Source organism: Lepidochelys kempii, chromosome 25 (assembly GCF_965140265.1).
Source record: "Lepidochelys kempii isolate rLepKem1 chromosome 25, rLepKem1.hap2, whole genome shotgun sequence".
In the NCBI taxonomy this organism is placed as follows: domain Eukaryota; kingdom Metazoa; phylum Chordata; order Testudines; family Cheloniidae; genus Lepidochelys; species Lepidochelys kempii.
Window position 1 is genome coordinate 13,746,168 of NC_133280.1, and position 23,337 is coordinate 13,769,504.

The window sequence follows — 23,337 nt, forward strand, 5'->3', positions numbered from 1 at the left end:
TTCCATTTCCCTAGACCCCACTCCCCTCACAGAGCCGTGGACAGAACCCAGGAGTCCTGGCTCCCAACCCCCGCCCCCAACTCACTAGACCCCACTTCCCCCACAGAGCCGTGCATAGAACTTAGGAGTCCTACCTCTCAGCCTTCCTGGTGTAACAACTAGCCAATACCCACTGTTAATGGTGGGGAGCAGGGGTGAAGCCAGGGCACAGCCCCCCCATCTCCCAAGGCTCCTACAAAGGCTCCTGTTTCCAGCCAGGATAGGTCCTTCACCTCTTGCTTCAGTTTATTTTGTATGTTTTAATCCATCATTTGCTTCTGTCCCCAGTGCCCCAATCCTCCCCCAGACCTGGCCCCGCTCAGCCCGGGACCCAGGGAGCAGCACCTGTGCCCTGCGCTCCTGGCCGGCAGGGGATGGGAGAACAGAGCCTCGGTACAGCGGGATGCGACAAGCCCTAATCGAGCCCCAGGCCCTGAGGAATGTGGTGAGTAAATCTGCCCAGGGAGCCGCCATTGGGGAGCCAGGGTTCAATCACCCCGTGAGACACCCCGTGGAGCCGGCCCTGCGGGGATAGGGGGTGGGGTGTGAGCTGAGAGGGGGAGGGCAGAGGGGTGGGAGAGCGAGAGCCTCAAGGCCACCTCGCACTGAGACCCAGGGAATTTAGGCACCTGAACTGAGCCTCTGGGCCTCAGAGCCTGAGATCTAGCCCTGCTCAGTGCTTCTCCGCCTCCTTTGGCCTCCAGTGGCTCAGAGCAGGGCCTGGGGGGCTCCGGACACCTGGGTTCCCATACTGGTGCTGTCCCGCCGTTTCCCCTTCTGTTCTCTTTGGGCAGGCACAACAGGGAGTCACTAGGCACGACCGTAATGACAACATGCTTTGCGATCTATTAGACAGGGAAACTGAGGCACGGCGCGTGGCCATGACGAGCTCCGGCTCACCCAGCAACTTAGCATCAGAGCCAGGAATGGGACCCAGGAGTCCTAGCTCCCAGCCTTAGGTCCTAGCCACCCGCCCTCGTTTCCCTGGCTGGGAATGGAGATGTGCCAGCCCAGTGTGGCTCCAGCCTGGCCCCTGCCCGTTCCTGGGACGAGTGGGAGCCACGGCTCGTGGCGAGGGGAGTCCCTGGCCCAGCTGCTGCGCCTGCCATTTCAGCTGCAGCTGGGGGTGTTTGCGAGGCAGGTCACGGCTCCCATTGTCCCGCTGCCTGCAGCCATCTGCCCAGCGCCCTGGGCCGGGTGGCCTGTGCTGCCGTCTCCATGAGAATGAGCCCCTGGGTCCTCCCGCTGCCGCCAGGCACTGGGCCCCCTGACCCCGTACAGCTGGCGCCCCGGGCTGGAAGCACATTAAACGCTGCACACGCCAGATGGGGGTGGGGTGGGGAGACATCTGTGTGATTGCGGGGGGGGGGTCCTCAACAGGGCCTTTATGTCTGGCCAGATCAGTCCTTTGCAGTGGAAATAAGCCAGGGACCCGGCTCCCCATCTCCCCCCACCCCATGGGCCAAGGCCCAGGCTTCTGGACCGGTTCTGATCCCGTCCCTGCCCCCCCCCCATTGCCTCTCTGTGTCTGGCGGGGCTGCCCACTCCCAGATGGGCGTCTCTCTCTAGCCCCCAAGTGCCCTGGGCAGGGCGGGTCTGGACCTGCAGGGACCCCGCCTGGTCCCGAGCAACGAGAAAAGATCATAGAATCATAGAATATCAGGGTTGGAAGGGACCTCAGGAGATCATCAAGTCCAACCCCCTGCTCAAAGCAGGCACAATCCCCAATTTCTTTTTTTTTTTTTCTTTTGCCCCAGATCCCTAAATGGCCCCCTCAAGGATTGAACTCACAACCATGGGTTCAGCAGGCTAATGCTCAAACCACTGAGCTATCCCCTCCCCCCACCCGCACAATGGGCTCTGTTTGGGGGGTCCCCCCACGCTGGGCACTGTCCCCCTGAGCCCTTTGTCACTTCACTCACTCCCCATGAATTCCCTGTGATATGCCCCCTCCCCCCACCCATGACCCAGGGAGATCCCAGCCCATCCGAAGCAGCTTGTGCCTTGCCCCCCCGCATTGTCATACAAAAGGCAGCTACCCACTACCCCGCCCCCACCCTGCTCCCCACTCTGACAGCTGTTTGTGGGGCCTGCATTGTGCAGGGCAACTCAGCCCGGCCCCAGCACACGCGCCAGCCCCCGGAACCCCTCCGCCCTTCTCTTGGCTGAAGAGAAAGGAAAGGGAGTTTAAAAAGGGGAGAAAACATGACTATAAACAATTGTTATAACCCCTATCCCCATCCTCGTGGGCATGACTGAGCAGTTGCAGGGTGGGGGGTCTGTGCCAGTCAGGAGGACAGGGGACTTGGGATTTTCCAACAGGAATGTAGCTGCATAGCTTGTATGTGCAATGGCCGTGCATGTGTGTACACATGTAGATGCATGTCTGTGGATGTGCACATTTGTGTGTGTGTGTGAGCGCACACCATTGCCCTCTGCAGGATGTAATCAGAAGTGCTCAGCTATGTGTCATATGCCCTATACTGCTGACAGCTAATGAGGATTCTCTTCTAACACTACTCGCAGAGGTCTCTGTGTGTGTGTGTGTGTGTGGTGAGAATGTACAAAGGGCTCTGGGTTTGCATTAGTGGAGACCCCATATACCTTCTCTGCTGTGCCAATCCGGCCTGTGAGCCACACTCTAACAGCCTCTCTGGTCTGGGGGCCGGGGGGGCAGAAGCAGCAGCAAAAGTGACCCCAGTTAAAAACAAATAAGACACTTTCTGAACCCCCTGAACATTTCATTTGGGTTTGGTTCATGGGGTGTTTCTATTTGCATCCACAATGGTTTATGTGGGAGAGAGAATATAATCGGATGTAGTCGCTTGAACAGCAAGCTGGGAGTCAAGACGCCTGTGATCTAACAGAGGGGGCTGGGAGCCAGGACTAGCCCCAGCACTGGCAGGGGAGTGGGCTCTGCCCCAAAGAGCTCCCAGTCTAAGCAGATGCAGGAAGGATCTTTCTCTCCCATCCTACAGCTGGAGAAGTGAGGCCCAGAGAGACTTGACCAAGGTCACATGAGTCAGTGGCAGAACCAGGATCTGTGCCCAGGTCACCTGAGTCCCAGCTTAGTGCCCTTAGCCCCACGGTCTCCCTTCCAGCCAAGACATTGCCTCAGTGCTGTTAACACTTTGCATCCTGGGTGGAATTTGGCAGTGCAGGAGCAGCCTCGTCATCCCTGCAGCTTAGGTCTGGTTTGTTGTGCTCATTGGCTGTTGTTTCTACTGTAGTTTGGCCACCCCCCAAGTGCCCGGGAATGACCCCAGCAGGCCTTCCCCTGAGCGTGACTTAGATATCCTGAGAACATGACTGTCGAGTCCTCCTTGGAGCCGCTCGAGCTCGCAGTCCTGGTTTTGTTGGTGTCGGTTTTTAAACGCAAGCTGAGAGTCTCACATATTCACCTGACTTAGAGGAAAAAATCCCCAAAAGCCTGAGAGTTGGCTACTGCCCCGGTGTGTGTGGTCCCTTTAAGGGGAGCTGTGGCCCCAGTCCACCTGTGAGGGGCTGTGTTAAGGACAAGGAGCCCATCTCTGTCCACCTGTAAGCAATTAACTGTGTAGGTGGCTGCTTGGCAGCTAATTGATGGAGAGCCCCTGGGCCAGGGTGGCATTGGAGGAGATGCCTGTAGAGGGGGTCGGTGGGTGGCTCCGAGGTTATTGTGGCCCTGCCAAGCTTTCGGGACAAAGGAGTGAGTGGAAAGGGGCTGGCCTGGCAGAAGCTAGCTAAGGGCTACCACTGGCCCTGCCCTAGCAGGACAGCTGGGGGCTCCTGCTCTGAGGCATGTGAGTTTGTTTTGCCTGAGAATCTGGGGCTCTGCCTGTGGGAGAGGACTCTCGGCATTGCGCTGGGGCCAGAAGATGGGTGGGCTGGAGGGGCTGATCGGGGGGTAGGGGGTTGTACCCTGTGAAAGGAGACAGTAAATGAGATGTGCCCCCTCCCCAAAGGGGGCAGGGGGAGATCTCTTGTTCTTGGTGGCTAATGCAAGCCCCAGGAGGGAGCTGAAGGCTCTTTGCAGGGCCCCGAGGGTGCATGCCTGGGGGCGAGGCCCCCTCCCAGTGCCCAGCTATTGGCTTTGCTGTTCCTGTCCCAGTCTCAGCCCCCTGGCGCACCACCCCAGTGGGCCATGTGGGGTCGCAGCACCTGCCTGGGCAGAGCAGAGGTGACATGGGAGCGGGCCCAGCCAGCCACCCCTGCCCCCAGGGGGTTTCGTAGGATCAGGGCTCAGCCGGCCGCTGCTGTGGTCTTAGGGTGCAGCGCTGGGCCTGTGCCCTGAGCCCCAGGGCCGGTGGGGGCAGCTGGGCCTGGGCAGTGAAATACGGTCCCTGCGGCTGGAAGCAGCTTTCCAGAGCCAGGGTCGGGAATGGCTCATCCTGCGCTCCCAGGCAGGAAAGAGCCCAGCCTCCCAAGCGCACGGGCCCCCAGGTCCCCCGTCTCTCTCACCCCGCAGCCCCCTCCAGCAGCGGGCTGCTCTGACCCCAGCGGGACTGATGGGGTTCATGAGGGGGGTGCAGGTCCCGCCCAGCGCTGCTCAAAGCTGGCACGTGCTCTCGCATCACCCGGGCCGAGGGGTCGGATGTTTTCAGTGGAAACTCCCTCCCCAAACACGCCTGCCCCTGGGCGACCCGGGATGGACAGGATGGGAAAGGCAGGAGGGGCCCTGCGCTCTGGTAGGTGGGTCAGCCCCTGTGAGGTGTGGCGGGGCAGTCGGAGATGAAAACAGGCAGTTAGATCACAGCCTGTCTCCGAACAGGGCAGGGCACCCGTGGCCCGCCCTTCCCTGACACTACAACCCTTCTCTTTGAACCTGAGCGGGCTGGAGCGGCTGGAAAAATCCTGGCCCCAGCCCCGCGGGCTCTGTGTGTGCTGAGGGGCTGGCGGCCGGGAATTGTGGCTCCACGCCACAGCCTGAGGGGCTGGCAGAGCTGCTTGCATGGTTCCCCTCCCCTTCTCCCTGGTGACGCCGGCGTGGGTCTGGAGACGCCAGCCCTGGAGCGGGGGCAATGGGCAGGCTGCACTCGTGCAGTGCCAGGGGCCGGGGCTGGGAATCTCTCTGAGGTCCTCTGCCAGATTTGGATTCCGTTTCCCCCTGAGAGTCCAGGCTGAGGAGTGGCTACCCTGTGGCACCAACGCCTGCCAGCCTGCTCTGGGTCACCCTATGCCTCTCCCCAGGGGTTGGCACTGTAGGGATCTCCCCAGGCCTTGCGTGGGTGCAGCCGTCAGGCCTGGCCGTGGCTCGGGGCAAGGGAATGGCAGCACTGCAGGGAGGGGCAATTGGGGTCAGGAAGTTTTCCAACAGTGCAAAAGCTGCTTGCAGCCCAAGCACTGAATGATACACCCCCCCATAGTCCCCGCAGACGCGGCCCAGGCCTGGTAGCTCATTCTCCAGCCCCGTCCCCCCACCCCATAATCCCTGGAGCTGTTGCCCAGACGTACTGTACAGCCAGGTTGTCTGTCACCCCAATCCCTGGGATGCCCAGATTCAGGGCTGCATGCCCCTGGGGAAACTTCCCAAAGACAGAACTTCTGTCACCCCACTGCTCCGTGATCCCACCTGCGGTGCCCACCCCCCAGCTTGCCCATAGCTGGAGCAGCCTCTGGTTGTCAGGTCCAATTAGATGTAGCAAAGAAGGCTGGTGCAGTGGTTCTTGCCAGGTAAAGCCCTGTGCCATTTTTACCAGCTCTGCCTAGGGTCCATGGGGAACAGAGTGTGAATTAGAACAGCACCGGGGCAGCTCTAACTTACACCAGTGACAAAGCAGGTCCCTGCATAAAGGGGGCTTAAAGCCACCTTAGCTCACTGCCATCTCTGCCCCCTAGCCAGGAATGGGGTCACCGAGGCTCAGGCCCCTGCACTCTTTGGGGCTGTCAAGGGGCCTCCCCCTCTTTGAAAACCAGAGAGAAAACTCAGCCAAAACCTGCTAGCGTCTTAGTTCGTCATTCTTTGGCACCAGCCCCTCGCAGACAGAACAACGCTAACCCAAGGCATGGGCAGCACCACGCTGATACATGCGGCTTCCCCAGCCCCGGGAACAACCCTGCAACGTGCCAGCATGCACGGGGGAGGGGAGTGCGGAGTGGGAGGCGGCTCAGGCTGCAGTTCTGCAGAGGGATGCGGACCCCGGAGTCCTGCCTGCCTTGTGCCCCTTCTTCAAAGGTCTCTTGCCCTGGGCTGAGCTGCCACTGTAAATCCTGCTCTTTGGGGGTGCTACTCTGGGGATTTTTTTCAGCCTTGGGAGAGATTAAACCCTCCAGGACCTTAAACTTTCCCTTCCTCTGGGGCCAGGATCTACCTTTCTTCACTGTTGTTGTGCGTTGTTAAGCAGCTCCACCCCAGAGGCGGCTGCATTGCAGAGGCTGGGAGGAAGTGGTTTTCCTGTACCTGGCCGGAGAGAGGCCTTGGGTTAAAAGATGCCCTGGGCAGCTCAGCAGAAGCTGCTATTTGATATTATCTTGACTAATAACAATGCAAATCAGTCCGCCTTGGTGAAAGGGGTTTTAATGGGGTGGGGGAGGGTTGGGATGAATTCACTATGAGACCTGCAAATGGGGGAAGAGAGTTAGCCTGTCCCATCTCATTAGCAGGGAATGATCAGTCCCTTTTCCAGAGGGGCGGCCCGGCCAGGCTGGAGGGGCGAGGGAGGCGACCCCAAATAAAGCAGGTTGCCTTGAGCAGTCCCAGTTGATGGGCTTAGGTGTCATGGCCCTGCTTTCTGTCCCCTCCTCGCTCGCTACGAGCAGAAGCCTCTGCGCTGGGCACGGTCTGAGGTAGGGCCTGTCTTTTCAGTCCGTCTGTACAGCAGCCAGCACTGCTCCGGGGGCAAAGGCGAGGGAGCTGTTAATTCCCACTGTGCCCCAAGGGCCGTGCCAGAAGCGCACATTCTTACCATTCAGCTAAACTGCCGGTGGTCGTTCATTGTTTCCTGTTCACCAGCTGCTGTGTTACAAGCCAGAGGTGGCTGCACTCCAGTGGCAGGCAGAAGCCCTCCCTATGGATATTGGGTATTGCAGTCTACGTTTGGGATCCTTCAGGGGCAGAAGCTACCCAAGGAAGCTGGGGGCCGTTAGACCAGGTGAACGCAGGGGCCTGGCACTCCAGGGCTGTTGCCAACCCAAAGCTCTGTCATGGAGAGTGATTCTTGGCTGGGCCCCCGGAGCTGACCCTTTCCGCCTGCCCCCTGAGCTGCCTGGTTTGAGTTGGCCTGCGCCCCCGTGCAGCGTGCCCGCACAATGCGCCAGCCCGGACCTGTCCCTGCTTGTGCCTGGGGCCACAGTAACCTGAAGTCTCTGCTTCTCCCCACTGCTGGGGAAGTGGCCTGCCAAGGAAGGCTTTCACCAGCCCTCTGGGTTGGGGCAGGCCTGGCCCTGGGCTCCCAGCCCAAGCGGTGCATGGTTGGCACCTGGTTTGCTTCGCTCCTGCTCCAACCACCAGCCGGACTCGGTGCTGAGTGGCCGAGTCACTCCGGAAGCCAGCTTTTGCTGTGTGCTGCTGTTGATGTGAGCACAGCCCCCGCCCACTGCTTCCGCCACAGCCCGGGTGTGATGCCAGGCATGGGTGGGCCGGGGAGAGGGGTTGTTTTCCAAGCGCTGCGTTCTGGGAAGCGGGGCCCTTTCATCCCAGCCCTGCTCCGCTCCAGTCGCAGCTGCAAAAGGACAAATAAACAAGCAGCTGGGCTGGACCAGCCAGGGCCTGGGAGCAGCCTCTGGCCTGCCGAAGCCAGCCTGGGCTGCCAGGAAAGGCTCAGCGCTCCCCCCGGTGCTGGCTGGCCCACTTCCTCCGATAGGAGCAACCTGCAGGAGCAGGCGGGATGGTCCAGAGAGATCCTGGTTCCTGCAGCATCTCTCAGGCCGGAAGCTCCAAGTCCCCAGAGCGTTGGCGGGGGGCGGGAATTTGTGGTCCTGGTTTAGCCCCATTCCAGAGACTGGATCACATCTGAACTTTGTGTGTGTGTGTGTGTCTGTAGCTGGAGAATGAACCCAGAGCTGGGAGGAGAACCCAGGTGTCCTGGCTCCCAGTGTTCTTTTGCTCTAACCACTAGACCCTCCTTCCCTGCCAGAGCTGGACATGGAGCCCAGGGGTCCTGACTCCTAGTCCTTCCCAGAGTGCATGGCCTCTGCTACGTGACACTCTGTCGCATCCAACAGGAAGCATCCAACCAGGGAGCTCAGATACCGGCCCGGCTTTGAGTGGGACGGGGACTCAGCGGGGGTGGGAGAGTTGAGGAAAGGCCGGTGCGGTGCACACGTACACACACATGCAGGCTCAGGGGCACAGTGCTGGGAATGCCCCAGCGAGTCTCCAAACCCGCAGCAGGCTTGGCCCACCCCTCCCAGCTGGGGGGTGCACGAGAGGGTGAAACAATGTGTTTCTGTGGGGCCTACTAAAAACATGGTGAACTTCTCAGACAGGTTGAGGGAGGGGTGGTGTCTAAACTTTCTGTCTGTCCATCCCTAGATCCTGTCTGTCTCCAGCCTCAGATGTCTGTCTATTGCTCCCTGTCTAACAACCCCTTGTCCGTCCCCCCTCCCAACCCCGAAATCCAGATCCTGGTCCCTGGCCAGCATGCACAGCGTTTCCAGGTGACGTCCCCTTAATCTGTTTTCCATTCTCTAGGCCACTCCTGCCCCTATCTCTGCTGGACCTTGTGCCAGGGGCCCGCGCCAAGCTGCTGCCAGGACGCCGCTGTCCTTTGACCTGTACTGCCCTGGGTGCAGCTGATCTCCGTGACCCGCATTCTTGTTAATCTCCGGCCAGCCTGGCGCCTGCGGCGAAGCCGGCTCCATGTTCCAAGGCCGCTGCGCTGGCTCTCGGGGCAGTGGGCAGTCAAGGGGGCCCAGGTCCCCCTGTAGCAGCATCTCCCGCAGCGGGATGGGATGGGCCGCCTGGCCAAGGGCACACAGAGAGCGTGATGGGACTGGGGCAGCCTGATCTCAGGGAGAACCAGGCTTGTCTAATCTCTGCCCCAAGGCCTCTTTCCTGGTACCCAGGGCTGAGAGCCAGAGGCCAAGCCTCGAAGGGAATGCCAAGGCACCAGCTGAGTCTGGGCCGCTCAAGTCGCCTCTGGGAGAGGAGTAGGGTCTAGTAGTAAGAGCAGGGGAGGGTGGGGGTTCAGGACTCCGGCTCCAGCCCCAGTTCTGGCAGGGGAGTGATGGCTAGAGCAAGGGAGGCTGGTCCCAGCTTGGGGAGAAGGTGGGGTCTAGTGGTTAGAGCAGGGTGGGACGCTGGGAGTCAGGTCTCTTGGCTGTGTCCCCAGCTCTGTCATTGGTGGTTTGACCTTTGGGGAAGTCTTTTTCCTCTGCCTCAGTTTCCCTGCCTGTGGCATGGGCATACTTAGCACTCACTTCCCCAGCTGGCAGGGGGGTGATGAGGCTCCGTTAACAAGATAAAACACTGGGGTGGGTGCCCAATGGCTGATGCCCACCATGATTGCTGCACATCCCCCAGCTCGGGAGGAGCCAGCCCCGTGGCTTGCTGGGATGCCGAGAGTGCCCCGGGACACACGCCAGCCGGGCCACTGACTCAGCAGGTTTCAGGGAAGCCGGGTTCCCTCCCACCAGACATTCCTGCACCTGCTCAGCAGGGTGAGGCCCTCTGCTCAAGGCAGCCACCTTGCACCCAGCTAGAGAGACAAACAGCCCTGCCCCGATCTGTGCCCCTGCACTGGGCACCGCTGCCTTCCTGCTGCACGCCACTGGGATAGGGTGTTCTACAGGGCGCCCTGGGGCAACCGGCAGAGCTGGAGCCGTGGTGCCCAAGGGGCTGGGAGCATGAGTCAGAGTCACGAGCGCGTTACTAAAGAGCCGCCTTCTGCGGTGTGTGGCCCAGACCTGGGCCAATAGCTCCTGCTCCAGGTGGAAACTGCTCCCTGCTGCAGGCCGAGGCTGCCCATGGGATCTCCTGCCTGGGCCACAAACTCTGCTGCGTGCCCCAAGGCTGCAGCTGGCCGTGCTGGCCCAGGTTCTAGCCACTGCCCCTTGGGCAAGTTGCTTCCTGGCTTTGTGCCTCAGTTTCTCTGCCTGGATGGTGGCAGGAAAGCCCCTACAGCTGCTGTGGGTCAGAGCAGGGGCCCTTCTGGTCGCTGTCCTGGTTATGGGACTAGCTGTTCTCTGGGTGCCCCCAATGCCCACCACATTAACCCAGTGCAGTAAGGGTTGATATGCCCGGGGGTATAGATCAGGGTGAACTTGTGCCTGCAAAGATAGTGGGGTTAGAGTGGGGCTGGGAGCCAGGACTCCTGGGTTCTAGTCCTGCTCTGGAAGGTGTGGAGGGGGAGAGGGGTCTAGGTTAGAGCAGGGAGCCCTAGGAGTTGTGGGGGGCCCTGACTTCTATTCACGAGTGTGCCCTTGATTTTCTGTCAAGTCCCTTCCCCAGTCTGTGCCTTTGTTTCCCCTCTTGTGGACGGGGCCAGGTACCACCTTTGGCACGTCGCTGGGAGCCACAGGAAGTTGGCACCTGCGGGTGGGGCGGGGCTCTGAATCGAAAGCCTCTGGAAGAGGGCAGAGGAGTCTTGTGAGAATTCAGGAGGCTGTGGCTGGGAACCAGCAGGGTGCCTGCCCCTGGCAAGGTCTGGCATGAGTCTAGGGATGGGACGGTGCCCGCTTTCCCCGCCCGCTGTTCCCATTTCTCCCTGCTCTTGTTGCTAAGTTTCCCATTTCCTCTGTCGTAACCGGCCGCACCCTCCTGCCCCCAGGCCATGCCCCAGAATCGAGTGGCCACCGGGATGGCTCAACCCATCCCCTAGCGCTGAGCCCTGGAAAGCAGCTGGGCCCTGCCCTGGGCTGTCACGCGAGCGGGGCTGGCTCCCGATGTTTACTGTTCTCGCTAACACGCTCTCCGTAGGGCGTGTGCTTCCCCCAGCCCTGCTCCTGGCCGGAGCTGTCCTAGGAAGGTGGGTCCCTGAGGAGACAAAGGCAGCTGCTTCCCTTTGCCTCCGCAGTGGGCACCTAGAGCACCCACAGCGTTGTAGGGACGCTAATTGGGGCGCACTGGAGTGAGCTCAGGACTGGGAGCCAGGACTCCTGGGTTCCATTTCCCAGTTCTAGGGGGGTAACATGGTTTAAGGGAGAGAGCTGAGGCCTGGGGGTCAGGGCGCCTGGGGCCAGCACTCAGAGGGGCGTATGGGCTGAGGATTGGCAGCCAGGGTGCCTGGCGTCTGGTGCCCCCTCTGTGAGCACTGTGCGGTTGAGTGGAGAAATCCAAGGACAGGGAGGCAGGATGCCTGGGTTCTCTTCCTGCCTCTGTGACTGACTCACTGGGTGTGACCTCAGCTGAGTCAAGCCCCTGCTCCGTGCCTCAGTTTCCCCATGTATGAAAGGGGGGATCATGAGACTCGTGCACTTTGGCAAGGTGATTGGGGATGCACATGTGACTGTCGCTGTGCATGACCGTGATGGGCTTCGGAAAGCTTGGCCTGCAGCTGCTCTTGGGGTGGGAGGCTCAGCCTGGGGGTCGATGGAGCGGAGGCAGGGCTCCCAGCTGTCCTTTGGGGTGGGCGCCTTGTCCTGATCCTCTCCAGGACAGAACTGGACTGGGGCTGCTACCCATGAGGTACAGAACGCCGGGCCACCTTGAGCCCATCACCCTGGCCAGCGGGCAGCAGGGCCTGAGCATCCGCACAGATTTCCCAGGACGCTTCCCTCCAAAGAGGGACCATCCTGGGGAATTCTAGACAGGTGGCAACCCAGCCGGCTAGCAGGCTGGTCCCTGCGCAGCCTCCCAGGCCTGGAGGGAGCCGCTACAGGACGGTGCCATGGAGATGGAGTGTCTTGCTGGGGCAGGGACACCCCCGCCCCCCCCCAGCTCTCGGCGTCCGCATTGGCCTGAGCTGCACTGGGAGCGGGGTGGGGGGAACCGATCGTCCTGGTTAGGGGTAATGCCAGCCCTCCCCTCCTGCCCCAAAGCTGGGCTGGCCCAGGGGGGGTCCTGTGCCGGAGCAGATGCTCTTCATTCTCCCCTCCCTTCTCCCACCCCCGCCCAGTGTGTGTGTGTGTGTGTGGGGGGGAACTGAGCCCCATAACATCTGGGTCCCAGATGAGGCCCCCTCCCCACAGGGGACACTCGCCTGGCTGTGCTGGCTTCCACTGGGACAGGGGCATGGGCAGGGGTCACACAGCCGGGGGGGAAAAGGGGGCATTCCCAGCTGAGGCCTCTCTACTCTGGACCCCCCCATCTCCTCCCCAGCGGCAGCAGGATCGGACCCGGGGGCCAGGGCCCCTCTGACTAGAGCAGGACAACCAGACGCTGCAGCTGGGACTGCACCAGACGCCCCCCTGCCCCAGGGTCACCTAGTGAGTCGGGCGGTTCTTAGACTGGAACCCGGGATCCTCCCGTCTGCTGGACTTTTGCTTCCCCACTGACAGATGGAGACGGGCGGGGAGCAACATCCAGGCCCCCCCCATATCCTCCCCCCCCCCCCCCCGAGAGAGTGGGAGGTCCCAGCCTGGAGCTGGGAGTGGGGGATGGAGCCGGTGCTGCGGGGTCGGGGACGGGACTGCGTGTTCAGGGCCCGGGCTCAGGGGCTTTGTGCCTGCCCAGCTGGGGCACCGTCCCGCCTGTGAAATGACTCAGTGGGCGGGTTGGCTCATCCCAGGAGAACCCCCACCAGGGCACCGGCTCCCCAGACGCTGCGGGAAGGGGCAGGCCGGCTCGGTGAGTAATCCTGGCAGTTGCCCGGCTGTGGGATGCAGGCGGCACCCGGAGTTACCTGTTGGGGCCTTCGCAGCACGCGTGGGAGTGGGGGGGAGAAGCCACCTGGCAATGGGGTGGTGACGACAGGGAGGTTCACCGGCGTGGGCAGGGCCCTGACAACAGAGAGATGTGCTCCAAGGAGAGGGGAGGGGGTGTGCGCACTGTGGGTGTGACCCTACTCACAAGCATGTGTGCGCATGGGCACTGTAGGTGTGAACCAACGTGCATGGGGGGGTGTGCAGATGGGGGTGGTGTGTGCACTGTGGGTGTGACCCTACTCACAGGCATGTGTGCGCATGGGCACTGTAGGTGTGAACCGATGTGCATGGGGGTGTGTGTGCAGGGGTGTGTGTGTGTGCACTGTGGGTGTGACCCTACTCACAGGCATGTGTGCGCATGGGCACTGTAGGTGTGAACCGACGTGCATGGGGTGGTGTGCAGATGGGGGTGGTGTGTGCACTGTGGGTGTGACCCTACTCACAGGCATGTGTGCGCATGGGCACTGTAGGTGTGAACCGATGTGAATGGGGGTGTGTGTGCAGGGGTGTGTATGTGCGCACTGTGGGTGTGACCCTACTCACAGGCATGTGTGCGCATGGGCACTGTAGGTGTGAACCGACGTGCATGGGGGGGTGTGCAGATGGGGGGTGGTGTGTGCACTGTGGGTGTGACCCTACTCACAGGCATGTGTGCGCATGGGCACTGTAGGTGTGAACCGATGTGCATGGGGGTGTGTGTGCAGGGGTGTGTGTGTGCGCACTGTGGGTGTGACCCTACTCACAGGCATGTGTGCGCATGGGCACTGTAGGTGTGAACCGACGTGCATGGGGGGGTGCAGAGGGGGGTGTGTGCGCACTGTGGGTGTGACCCTACTCACAGGCATGTGTGCGCATGGGCACTGTAGGTGTGAACCGACGTGCATGGGGGGGGGTGCAGATGGGGGGTGGTGTGTGCACTGTGGGTGTGACCCTACTCACAGGCATGTGTGCGCATGGGCACTGTAGGTGTGAACCGACGTGCATGGGGGGGGTGTGCAGATGGGGGGTGGTGTGTGCACTGTGGGTGTGACCCTACTCACAGGCATGTGTGCGCATGGGCACTGTAGGTGTGAACCGACGTGCATGGGGGGTGTGCAGAGCGGGGGGGTGTGCGCACTGTGGGTGTGACCCTACTCACAGGCATGTGTGCGCATGGGCACTGTAGGTGTGAACCGACGTGCATGGGGGGTGTGCAGAGCGGGGGGGTGTGCGCACTGTGGGTGTGACCCTACTCACAGGCATGTGTGCGCATGGGCACTGTAGGTGTGAACCGATGTGCATGGGGGTGTGTGTGCAGGGGTGTGTGTGTGCGCACTGTGGGTGTGACCCTACTCACAGGCATGTGTGCGCATGGGCACTGTAGGTGTGAACCGATGTGCATGGGGGGGTGTGCAGATGGGGGGTGGTGTGCGCACTGTGGGTGTGACCCTACTCACAGGCATGTGTGCGCATGGGCACTGTAGGTGTGAACCGATGTGCATGGGGGTGTGTGTGCAGGGGTGTGTGTGTGCGCACTGTGGGTGTGACCCTACTCACAGGCATGTGTGCGCATGGGCACTGTAGGTGTGAACCAACGTGCATGGGGGGTGTGCAGAGCGGGGGGGGGGGTGCGCACTGTGGGTGTGACCCTACTCACAGGCATGTGTGCGCATGGGCACTGTAGGTGTGAACCGACGTGCATGGGGGGGGTGCAGGTGTCGGTTCATATGTGCTTCTGCCCGGTTACCCGTGCGTGCATATCAAGCCCTGTGTCGGGACGGGTGTGTGCACTTAGCTCTGAACGCGTGTGCGTGTGGTTACATGTATCTGTGCTCCATGGTACGATTCAGGTTCCCGTGTGGAAACTGGCATGCCTGTCACTGATGTGCCCCCCGCGCGTATGTATTCGTAAACCCAGCTTTAGCTGTGTGGCCTGCATTTGTGTGGTGCAGGTGAGCGCAGGTATCCGCGGCACGCGTGTGTTCCCAGGCCCGTGTGCGCGGACACGCCAGTGTTGGCATGCACCCGTGTGAGCACGTGCAATAGAATTGTCGGTGCTGGTGTGACGTTCCCCTCCCCCACCTCTGAGAGATTAACCAGCCAGGGCCTGACTCTCAGCGGAGACACTCCTGATTTACCCAGAATAAGGGAGGGCAGAATCCGCTCCTTACTGCCTGGGCTTTGCCCCTTCCCCTCTGTTCTCCTGCCCGAGCTGGGACCACAAGAGCCGAACCCCGCTCCTCTGCTGGGGGTGGGGTGGGGGGGTGGATCAGTGCCGGAGGCGCCCTCCAGGCCAGGAGCCCTGGCAGTACGTGCAAAGCCCAGCACAGCGGGCCCCGATCCTGGCTGACTTGGGTCCCCGAGGGCCTACCGCCACGTAACTGTCACCGAGCGCGACCGACGCCTGGCGGCTGCTCTGCAGCTGGCTCGGCTCCCGGCGTCGGAGCGGGAGGTGCAGACAGTGGGCCTCTGTGAGCCGCGCTGTTTATAAAAGGTGTGTGTCTGCAACCGGCTCCTTCCAACCGCCCCGCGTCTGGGCCAGGAAAGACATGGAAAGACTGGAAAGGCCAGGAGAGGAGATCCTGAGGGGGCGGGCGGGAGCTGCCTGTGTGCTTCAGACACGGGGCTTTTCGGCAGCCTTCCTCCGCCTGGGGATGTGAGAGAGAGAGAGAGGAGGGTGGGCTGCCAAGCCTGTCTGGAGGGATCCTCCCCTCCCCTGACTGCTCCAGGGGTGTCCTTTGCACATGGAGTCCCCACACGAGCTGCTGCCCTCAGGAGCCTGGTGGCGTCCCAGGGCTGACCCCCCCATTGCGATGGCTCTCAGCAGACAGGGGGTGGGCCAGGAGGAGGATGGGGGTTTGCATGAGGCTTGGTGGGGAGCAGCGGGAGCCAGCTGACCTACCCCAGGCTGAGCTCCCCCCGTCCAGGAAGCTGAAACAGAGCGGGCAGCCCCGCCATGAGGCGTTAGACCTTCTCGCCCGGCTGCAGTCGGTGGGGTAGGCAAAGCTTCCCCTCCTTGCTGGCGGGCAGTGAAGGCGTTAACACTGCTGCCCAAGAATGCAGGGTCCACACTGACGCCCACGGAAAGGAGGAGGCCGGAGCGTCGCTCGGCGCTATCCGTGCAGCTCTCGCAGCCCCAGGCAGGGCCCACCCGCTGCGCTCTGCAATCAGAACAGCTGGAGACGTTTCACCGTGAAAGTGGAGACTAAGGGCGGCGTGGGGGGGGTGTCTCTGTGCCCCCGGCTAGTGCTCCCCCCCCCAGCAGCAGGGCATGCCCCACCACTTGGCAAACGCTGCTATAAGCTATGTCGCCCAAAGCCTTTCAACGGCTGCCCAGTCCAGCGTGCGCTGGGGTCACCGTCCTGCTGCCCGGGCCGCCACCTCTCCCCGGTGAGCCCCTTGCCCGTGGTACGGTGCCCCATTGCATCAGGCTGAGCTGAGATTCCAGCCTGGTGCCCTCTGCTTGTGGGAACTGGAGTGGTGCCAGGAGCACTGGGCCCGGGCAACCCCAGGCGAGGCCCTTCCCCTGCTCCGCCCCCCCCAGCCCTGTCAGCCAGCCTGGCCGGGGAGTGAATTTCGAGCATGCACTGGTTTCCTGAGTGCCAGGAAGCTCTGACTCAGCACTGGCTGGCTGGAGGAGTCAGTGGCCACGCGGTGGGAGGGGTGTGGGGTCAGGTGAGCCATGTGTGGGTCAGGCATGTTCTCTTGGCCCGGGGGACATCGGTTACGGGGTGGGCAGCGCTGTGGCTGGGACAGTCACTGAGCCATCTGTCTGGCGTTCACTGGAGCGGCGCTCCGGGGCTGGCTGGGGCTCCTGTGGTTATGGTTAGGGATGGGGCCAACCAGTTCAGACAGAGCATCACCCAGTCTGAACCTGCTCCTCCCAGCTCTTCACTGAACCCCCCAAAGCTTTGAGATCCTCAAAGGAAAGGCATAAAGCACAGGGGTCACAACAGGCACCGTGCATGGGCTCCCCGGCTGGGGGTCACAAGCACTCTGTCCTGCCCAGGTTGCTGAGTGGGGCAGGGGTCACAGGCAGATCAGGGGGATCCCAAGTATAGGGGATCCCTGCATGGGAAAGGGAACAGTCTGTAAACCGCTGGGTCGCCCCAGGGTTGGGAGCTGGGGTTCTGGTTGCAGCACGTTCTGTAGTCTGTTTGCAAATTTCCCCATCTGCCCCTCAGCTGGCCCCAGGCAAGGGCCCCCCTCCCCTGCCCAGCGCCTGGCAGAGGGTGCAGCAGGACTGGCAGGGGAACTGCATGTCTTGATGTGCACATATGGCGTTTGCACTGGCATGGCTGTGTGTATGTGTGTACGGCACAGGGCTCTGGCATGGCTGTGTGTGGGACATGGGAACTGGCATTGCCTCTCACTCCATCCCCTCTATTTCACTCTCCTCTCTCTTCCTCTGCCATCTGTTTTCCATCCCTCCGCTGCTGAGCCACCGGCCCCGCTCCCTTTCTCCAGCCTGGGGTGAGCTCCGGGCCCGGTGGGGTGTGCATGGACCCAGAGGGGAGGGGGAATCCATGCAGGGAAGATCTGGCTAACGTGCCCCAGACCAGAAAAGCCTCCAGACAAGCCATGAAGCAGAATCACTGTCTGGGCCAGCAGGCCCTGCTTGGAAAATCCAGCTCACAGGCCAGCAGGGATACCCTCCGTGTCCCGCCCCACCGCCTGGCAAGGACCCACCAAAAGCTGCTGAGTCAGATGCTTCCAAGCCAGATGGCAAGGGAGACAGCAGGGACCAGCCGGAGGTGGGGGGGAAGGGGCATGTCTGAGGGATGGCCCAGGAGGGGGCCCCCTCCTGAGCTGCGGTGAACACCCCCAGAGCAGCCCCCCTGTGTACTGTACAGAGCTGGAGTGAGGGACTCAGGGCTGGGTGCCCACTACTGAATCGGGGGCTGGAGCTATTTTGGGGGGCAGGGCAGGCGTCTACCACCTCACCCTGCTATTGAGTGGGGGCCTGGGAGGGTGCGTGGCTTGTTGGGCTGGCTCATCCCCCCCTTCCCCTGAGCCCTGTGATTCTGCAGGAGGGAATTGTCCCCCTTTAACATCCCTGTGTGTGAAGACCAGCCTGCACCAGGGTCCCAGTCCCCCTTCCTATCTCTTTCCTGACCCCCCCACCCTCCTTCCAGCCTGGGGGAGCATCAGTCACCCAGTGCAGGGGGCTGGTTGGGGGGCTCACATCCCAGACCAGAGGCCAAGGCCAAGAGCATCAGGGAGCCCCCCTGAAAGGAGGGCAATGAATCCCATTCCCCCCCACCCCGGAGACTCCCATGGGGAACCAGGACAGGACTCAGGACTCCTGGATCCCATGTGCCATTAGATCATTTCCTGCCCCTCCAACCTCTGGAGGATGAGGGCAGCTGCCGTTTCCCACGTCCCTGCCGAGCACTCCCCTGTCCCGTGGGGCCCGCAGGGAACATGTGGGGGATCCCACCTGATGTCACTTTCTCATGTGGTTTCCCCACCGGAGAGGAGGGGCAAGGCCCAACCGGGAGTGGGGAAGGGGGGCTCTGCTCTGCTGCTGCTGGCCAAGCCACACGCAGCCTCCACCCTGGGAAACGGCTGCGTTCTCACAGCATCTGTCTGCACGCCCGGCTGGCTCAGGGCAGGCTGCCACGGCCCTGGGATCCGAGAGGCTGAGCCACTTCCCGGGCAGGGCTGGGGCTGGGCACTGGGTCAGGACCGGGGGATGCAGCCATTGCGGGCCGGCTGTTTCATCTGATCTAGGGCTAAGAAGTACTGTCTAAATGCTGAGGGTTTTATCTACCTGTCTATCCCCAGACACACCTACCTACCTATCTCGCTCACCCTGGCAGCCGAGCTCACCCGGCCCATCGGGCCGTGAGCCTGGCTAGTTAATGCGTTCAGAAACCACCTTTTGTCCTAGTCTAGACAAAACCTTAATGAACCAACCCGCCTTCCCCCCACCCCCTCCGCAAGGATGACTTAGGGTCCAGATCCCCTCTTCCTCCAGGTGGAGTAACTCAGGCTGTTGCTCCTGATTTACGCCAAAGGGAGCGATTGGAGGATCAGACCCCGCAGGGGCTGCTGGGACTTTCCAACCTCCCCCCTACTCCTCTACCATCCAGGGCAGCCAGTGCAGGCTGGCTGGCTGCAGCCCCTGGCATTCAAAATCCAAAGGGTGCGTGTGCAGGGACAGGTTAGGGAGAGGGTTATTTTTGGCCTGGTTCCTCAGGGGTTGGGATGGTGGGGCGGGGGGATAAGGAACAATGAACAATTAAAAAAGAAGAAAGGATGGTGGTTACCAACCCTAAGAGGAGGGAGACGAGATCACAGAGCGGCTCTGCAGACCCTGGGAAAGTAAGTGTGTGTGTGTGAGTGAGTGTGTGTGTGTGAAATGAACAATGCATGGTCCTGTGGGGGGATGTAGAGGAGCTTTGAGGGCTGTGATTGATTTTGTGTGTGAGTGAAAATCATGATTGTGGCTGTGTGTGTGTGACGATTGAGGATACGTTCGCATGGTCATGTCTATAATTAGGCTTGTGTGTCTGTGTTATAACTGTGGGGGTCTGTGAGCGTGTTACATTCTGCGCCTGGCTGTACCGGTGACTGTGTGCAATAGGCTAGGCGTTTGTTGCATGCGTTGTCGAATTGCACGGGTGTGTGCGTCTAACAATGCGTGTGCGTGCGTGCAACACCACGCGTCCCGTTGTGCTTGTCTGTGGTGTGAGTGCGTGTGCACGAGCCCATGTGGGTCGTCATGCCTGTCTGTAATTGGGGCGCGGGGGGGGGGGGCGGGGGGAGGTGTTTGCAATGCCCTGTACCCAGCTGTGCTTCTATTCAGGGCTGCCCGTGTTTCAGCGATGGTGAGATTTTTCCCTGCGTGTGTTACTGGATGGGGACCATGGTAACGCTGCACACACGGTCCGCCTGGGGGTGTACAGCTGGCACGCTGCTTGGCATGTGCCCACCAGCCTGAGTGCGGCTCCCGGCGCCATCCGAGATGCCCATATGTAGCCTCGGCGCCCTCCTCCCACTGAGCTCCAAGCTGCTGCAGCTGGGGCCTTAGTGCTGCTATTCAGAGGGGTTTCAGTGACGGGCTCCCCTCTCATGCCCCGTCAGGGGAAGGGGAGCTGGGCGGGGCTTGGCTGCCAGTGCGGGAGGGTTGCTCTGACAGGGGCCCAGAGATGCAGCCAGGGCCCACCTGTTTAATCCCTGCGGGCGGGAGAGGTGGGTCGGTATCATCATCCCTGTTCTATAGAGGGGGGGAAACTGAGGCAAATGGCAAGTCAGTGACAGTGCCAAGTATAGACCCCAGCCAACCCCCACAACCACTAGTCCCCACTCCCCTCCCAAAGGAGGGAATAGACAACTTGTACCCAGGAGTCCTGACTTCTGGCTCCCACCCCACCCGCCTGCTCTGAACTACTAGATGCTGTTCCCCTCCCACACCTAGAGCCAGGAACAGAACCCAGGAGTCCTGGCTCCCAGCCCACTGCTCTAACCCACCAGACCCCCCTCTCCTCCCTGGACCAGGGCTAGAACCCAGGAGTCCTGGCTCCCAGCCTCTCTGCTCTAACTCACCAGACTCCCCTCCCCGGGTCAGGGGTAGAACCCAGGAGTCCTGGCTCCCAGCCCCCTGCTCTCTCACAGGAGCAGCTTATCATTTGCCCCCAGTCCCACAGGCTCTGTGCTGCCCCTTACACTCCAGGTGCTATCAAGCCAGAGCCCGGCGGGCCAGCCCAGCTAAGGCAGGGGCTGAGAACAAACCCCGGTGCTCTTCCTGCATGGGAGGGCAGCAGGACAGGAAATCCAGAGCCCTTCCCAGCACAGCGGCTGCGGTGGGATCCTCCATGGCCCCGGCCCCCTCCCCTCCTGCTCCTTTCCTCCTCGGCCCAGGCTTGGCCTTGGCAGGGCCAGGGCATTCCTCATTGTGTCTGGATTTCAATGCTCAGCAGCCCCCGGTGAGCTTTCCCAGGAGCCTTGCGGGTCCCTGCACAATGGGACAGCTGATAATGCCTTTGGCAAGGGGCTGCTCCGCCAGCCGGGGGCACTGCTCCGGAGGGGGGAGGAGCAGGGGAGCGAGGGGCTGCACAGGGGAGAGGGAGGGTGTGAGGCTGCAGGGGGGGGCACTCAGAGACATGGTGGGGGAGGGGAACGGGGCACCCAGAGTTGGGGTGGGGAAGAGAGGGGGTGTGGGGTTGAGAGGACACATGGGGGGGGAGGGCCCAACGCTTGGGAGCCACAGCGGGCCTGATCCTGCAAACGCTGACTCAGCCTCGTTAATGCCCTCGGGCTTTGTAGGGCGAGGCGGTGAACGGGGCTTGGCAGGATCAGGGCCTGAGGTCAGACCCCAGCCTGTGTCTGGCCCCTTCTGCAGCCCACCCGGTTCCAGGGCTTCCCAGACCCTACCCCCTTCCGGGCCCTGGACTGTAATAACCCTGGACTCAGCAGGATTTCACCAGGACCACAACAGCCATGATGCAACCCCATGCAACTCTGCTTTCTATTTAGATTCCTTTGCACCAGTCAGAGGTTTCCACCCCTCCCCCAGGCTATTTCAAGGATGAGGCGGATCAAAGTCAGCTGAGGAATTTAAGAAGGGCTGTGGATGAGAGAGCATGACCGAGGCTGGAATTTGAACCCCACTGAAATGTAGGCACCTGATCACACTCAGATCTAGTGGCCAAAGCATGCGATGGGGCATCAGGACTCCTGGGTTCTCCTGCCACCGAGCGCCATCAGCCAAACCGCCTCCCCTCGCTGGGTCTTGGGCTGTATTCTGGGAGATGATCAAACTGGCTGGATGACCCTCGCAAAGCCCCTTTGAGATCCAGTCGCCCCCGAAGCTGGTTATTACTGGGGGAAAAAATAAAAAATCCGTCTGAAGAGCTTCAAAATCCTACATGGCTTGTGATGGTTGGTTTGTTTTTTTCAAAAAAGGTCCAGTTTCATGGAGGGGGAAGGTGCCGGCCAGGTCTGGAGTGAAACCGAGTCCGATTCCCTCTCACGAGCCGCGCTAGTTTGTCAGGACATTTTTAAGAATAATCTCTTTGGGTTTGGGGCTGACAATCCTGGGAGCGCTGGCGGGCTTTGGAAAGCCACCAGTTTCTGCAAGACAGGTGGCTGTTTTGGGGCCAGTGCCGCAAAAAATTCTGCGTTGAGAAACGGCCTGAAGTAGAAACGTATGGGAATTTTCATGCAAAATCTGGAGCAAACATTTGCTTGAGACCTGCCTCTGATGCTGACCAATATGATCTCATTGTTTCCTTTTACTCTCCCATCTGATTGGCTCCATCTGTAGCCTCGTGTCTTAAATTGGAAGTGCTCTGGGGCAGGGACTGGCTTTTGGTCTGTGTTTCTGCAGCAGCTGGCACAGTGGGCCATTAATAGGTCTGCCGGCTGCTCCTGTGCTAGAAATAATAAATAGTAATTGTCCTAATGAATAATCTGTCCAGTTTGTTCTTATTGAATCCGACATCCCCCCCACCGCCCGTGTTAACATCATCAGCCTGGGTGGTTTCTCTGTGATTTCCGGGCAGGTCCCTCCAGACAGGTTTTCTCCTTAGCCACCAGAGCCGGAAACGTCCTGAGCTGCGTGCGGCATTGCCCAACTCCAGAACAGGAGCTTTCCGGAAAATGCCGACCACCAAACCCCAAGAGACTAGCGAGCTGGCAGCGCCGCTGGACTTCTGCTGCCGTTTCCTGGGATCAGCCTTGCTGTGCTTGGCCAGGTCTAGCCCTGACACACAGGAACCCAACTTTCCTAGACCTTTGAAGTGCTGTAACTAAGAGGCAACTTAGTCCAGTAGACATGGCTCTGGGACAGGAGGCAGCAGCTCTGGGTTCTAGTCCTACCTCTGCTCTGTGCCTCGGTTTCCCCTCCCACCTTTTGTCTGTTCTGCCTGTGAGCATTTTGGGGCAGGGTCTGGCTCTTATTGTGCATGTGCAGCGCCCGGCACAATGGGGGCCCTGATCTCAGTTGGGGGTCTCCAGATGTTACTGGACTATAATTAATAGCAATGAAGTTTGAGGGTTGGTTAGAGCTTTGGTCAAAGATTCAGCCCCAGGCTCCTCCACTCCTGTGTGGTTCATGGGGAATTAAGTGCATCACCTACTAAACCTGACCTGGCCTTCCAAGAGTCCAGCTGGCAGCAGGCGGGTTGTTATTATTTATGTAACGCCCTGACAGCTTGGGAACCAGGTGTTCTGAGCCAGCTGCAGCAATGAGTCATTCATGCCTGACGAGCTCATCACACAGGTGAATTTTCCAGCTGTTACATCCATCCACAGCTCAGCGCTAGCACAGAATGTTCTTGCCACCTTGGGGCATGATGTGGCCGGCAGGAATGACTGAGTGAATGCACCAGATCACAAGTGAAGCGAGTTGGGTGGCCTTAGCCCACTGTGCCCGCATCTCCTCATGCCATGGGCATGGGGCAGCAGGTGGGCACTGGGTGAGGGCGTGTGAATTCAGTGAAGGTTCTGTTAACCCTTCCCTCCCCCCGGTCTCCTCCCTCGCCTGGTCCCATTGGGCTCAATAAAGGAGGCACTGGGTGACTGTCCATGACCTGTGTTCTGCAGCAGGTCAGAATGGGCCCTTGTGGGGTTAATCATCTGGGGCCCAAT